This window comes from Dasypus novemcinctus, chromosome 8 (assembly GCF_030445035.2).
Source record: "Dasypus novemcinctus isolate mDasNov1 chromosome 8, mDasNov1.1.hap2, whole genome shotgun sequence".
NCBI classification, from domain to species: domain Eukaryota; kingdom Metazoa; phylum Chordata; class Mammalia; order Cingulata; family Dasypodidae; genus Dasypus; species Dasypus novemcinctus.
In genome coordinates this window covers 79,666,350-79,670,290 of record NC_080680.1, presented here as the reverse complement: position 1 = coordinate 79,670,290, position 3,941 = coordinate 79,666,350, and the positions used below count along the sequence as shown (strand labels likewise).

Genomic DNA, 3,941 nt, shown 5'->3' with positions numbered 1-3,941 from the left:
AATGCACAAAAGTTTTTAATTTTAATGAAGGCCAGTTTATCTATTTTTTTCTTTCATTGCTTATGCTTTTGGTATTGTATCTAAGAATCCATTGCCTAATCCAAGATTTACCTTTATGTTTCCTTCTTACATTTAGATTTTTTGGTCCATTTTGAATTAATTTTTGCATGTAGTGTAAGGGAGGGGTCCAAGTACATTTTTTTGCATGTGGATATCCAGTTGTTCCAGCACCATTTGTTGAAAAGACTATTTTTTCCCATTCAATGATCTTGGCGCCTTTGTAAAAAAAAAATCAACTGGCCATAGATGTAAGAGTTCATTTCTGTACTGTTGCTGGTCTGAATGACCGTCCTCATGCCAGTAACTTGCTATTTTCATCACTGTAGCTTTGTAGTAAGTTTTGAAATTGAGAAGTGTGTCCTCCAACTTGCTTCTTTTTAAAGATTGTTTTGGATATTCAAGGCCCGCTTGAAATTCCATATGAATTTGAGGATTGGCTTTTCCTCTGCAAAAAAAAAAAAGCTTTTGGAATATTAGTAGGGATTGAATTGAATCTGTAGATCACTTTGGGTAGTATTGCCATCTTAACAATATTAAGTCTTCCAACATGGGATGTCATTCCCTTTAGTTTTTTTTTTAGCCAGCCAGGAAGTCATTTATTGGAGGGCAAGGGTCAGGGGGTCAGGGGAGGGCAGTGTTGGCAAAGCCCTCACGAGTGTAGGGCCCACCACTTGTCCAAGGGGCCACGGTTGGGGATGTATTTCACCCCACAGCCATCCGTCCGGGATGAGGCGCTTCTCGGCCACCATGTCTTCGAATTCATCAGCATTGAACTTGGTGAAGCCCCACTTCTTGGAGGTGTGGATTTCCAGGTGGCCAGGGAACTTGAACTTGGCTCTGCGCAGCGCCTCAATCACATGCTCCTTGTTCTGCAGCTTGGTGCGGATGGACATGATGACCTGGCCGATGTGGCCCCGGGCCACTGTCCCCTGAGGCTTTCCAAAGGCACCTCGCATACCCATCTGGAGCCTAGATTGGGGATGGCATGAGGTCACAGAAAGGACCAGCAACAGGCAAGGAAGGGCTGTCTCCAAGGTCCCTTAGGGCAACCTGTACAGGCAACAGGCCACATACACTACCATGGAGGCTGCTGTCTGCAGCCACTGCACACCGGGCCCCCATGGGGAGAGGTGGCTGGTCGGCTTAATTGGCTGCAGATTGTTTGGTCTTTTAAAATTTCTTTCGGGAAACGGACTTGGCCCAGTGGTTAGGGCGTCGGTCTACCACATGAGAGGTCCTCGGTTCAAACCCTAGGCCTCCTTGACCTGTGTGGAGCTGGCCCATGCGCAGTGCTGATGCACGCAAGGAGTGCCATGCCGCGCAGGGGTGTCCCCCGTGAAGGGGAGCCCCACGCGCAAGGAGTGCGCCCTGTAAGGAGAGCCGCCCAGCGTGAAGAAAGTGCAGCCTGCCCAGGAATGGCGCCGCCCACACTTCCTATGCCGCTGCGGACAACAGAAACGGACAAAGAAACAAGACGCAGCAAATAGACACAGAGAACAGACAACGGGGGGGGGGGGGGGGTTAATTAAATAAATAAATCTTTAAAAAAAAATTTCTTTCAGCACTGTTTGGCAGTTTTTAGTGTACAAGTCTTTCACCTTCATTAAATTTATTTCTAGATATTTTATTCTTTTCAATGCTTTTGTGAAAGGAATTGTTTTCTTAGCTTCCTTTTCCTATTGTTCATTGCTAATGTAAAGAAATACAACAGATTGTTGTGTGTTGATCTTGTATCCTGCTACTTTGATGAATTCATTAATAGCTCTAATAATTTTTTAATGGATCCTTTAGGGTTTTCTATATAAGATCTGATTTGAATGCCTTTTATTATCTTTTACTTGCCTAATTGCTCTTGCTGGATCTTACAGTACAATGAATAGAAGCGTTGAAAGCAAGTATCTTTTTCTTGTTCCTGATCTTAGGGGAAAGGCTTTCTGTCTTTCACCATTGAGTGTGATGTTAAGTGTGGGTTTATCATATATGTCCTTTATCATGTTAAGGAAGTATCCTTCTGTTCCTAGTTTTCTGAGTGGTTTTTAATCATATTTTTAAATGGAAATACTTAGAAGTGTGAATTACCCTCTCAGCACTGCCTTTGCTGCATCCCATAAGTTTTGGTATGTTGTGTTTTCCTTTTCATTTGCCTCAAAATATTTCTTAATATCCCTTTTGATTTCTTCTTCAACCCACTGGTTGTTTAAGAGTATGTTGTTTAATTTCCACATTTTTGGAGTTTTCCAATTCTACTCTGTAGTTGATTTCTAGCTTTATTCCATTGTGGTTGGAGAAGACACATTGTATAATTTCAGTACCTTTTAATTTATTGAGACTTGTTTTGTGACCTAACATATGGTCTGTTCTGGAGAAGGACCCATGTGAATTAGAGAAGAATGTGTATTCTGCTGTTGCTAGATGAAGTGTACTATAGATATCAGTTAGATCTAGTTGGTTTAGAATATCATTCGAGTCTTCTATTTTCTTACTAGTTTTCTGTTTAGGTGTCCTAGCCATTATTGAAAGTAGTGTACTGAAGTCTCCTACTATTAATGTAGAGCTGTCTATTTCTTCTTTTTAAATCTGTCAATATTTACTTCTTATATTTTGGGGCTCTGCCATTATTATGTGTTTATAATTGTTATATCTTTTTGTCAAATTTCCCCCTTTATCGGTATATAGTATCCATCTTTGTCCATTGTAACAGTTTTATTTTTTTCTAAAGATTTATTTTATTTATTTCTCTCCCCTTCCTCTCCATTTTCTGCTCTCTGTGTCCATTCACTGTGTGTTCTTCTGAGTCCTCTTGTATTATCAGGCGGCACCGGGAAACTGCATCTCTTTTTTGTTGTGTTATCTTGCTGCATCAGTTCTCCGTGTGTGCAGTGCCACTGCTGGGCAGGCTGTGCTTTTTTTACATGGGGCGGCTCTTCTTGTGGGGTGCACTTCTTGTCCATGAGGCACCCCAATGCAGCAGACACACCTGCATGGCACGGCATTCCTTGCACTCATCAGCACTGCACATGGGCCAGCTCACCACATGGATCAGGAGGCCCTGGGGATCCAACCCTGGACCCTCCACCTGGTAAGCGGACACCACATCTGCTTCCCTGTAACAGTTGTTGACTTAAAATGTATTTTATCTGATATTAGTATAGTTACTCCAGCTCTCTTTTGGTTATCATTTGCATGGACTATTTTTTCCATCCTTTCTCTTTCACTCTACTTGTGTCTTTGAATTTAAAGTGAATTTCTCATATAGTTGGTTCATGCTTTCTTATCTATTCTGCCAATTTATGCCTTTTTGATGGAAGATTTTAATCCATTTACGTTTAAAGTCACTATTAATAAAGCAGGAATTTTTTTTGCCAAATTACTATTTGGTCTTTGTACGTCTTATACCTTTTTGTCCCTTAATTCATCCAGTAGTATCTACTTTTTTTTTTTTTAGTGAACCATTTTGAGCCCCTTCTCATTTCCTTCTGTGTATATTTCTCAGATATTTTCTTTGTGGGCTTAAATTTAACATCCTAAATCTATAACAATCATATTTGATTTGATACCAACTTAACTTCAATAGCATGCACAAACCATGTTCATATATCCTTTATCCTTTCACCTTTTTTGTAGTTACAATTTATATCTGTATGCAGTGTGTCCAGAACCGTAGATTTATTATTACTTTTTATAAATTTTTATTTTAGGGTCTGTGAGAAGTGAAAAGTGGAGAGACATACTGAAAATACAATAGTACTGGTGTTTATAATTACCCATATGGTTATCTTTACCAGATATCTTATTTCTTTATGCCACTTGAATCTATATTGTCAGTGTATTTTCCTTTCAATCTGAATAACTCCCTTTGGCATAGTTTGTAGGTCAGGTCT

General features: G+C 40.2%; 1 non-coding gene across 1 annotated transcript; it reads right to left on the bottom strand.

Annotated features, from left to right (window-relative positions):
• Positions 1-1,082: 1,082 nt before the first annotated feature.
• On the bottom strand, positions 1,083-1,217 carry LOC111761475 (small nucleolar RNA SNORA70). Its single transcript, XR_002794833.1, has one exon. It is a non-coding gene; the product is annotated as a small nucleolar RNA SNORA70 (small nucleolar RNA).
• Positions 1,218-3,941: the final 2,724 nt, after the last annotated feature.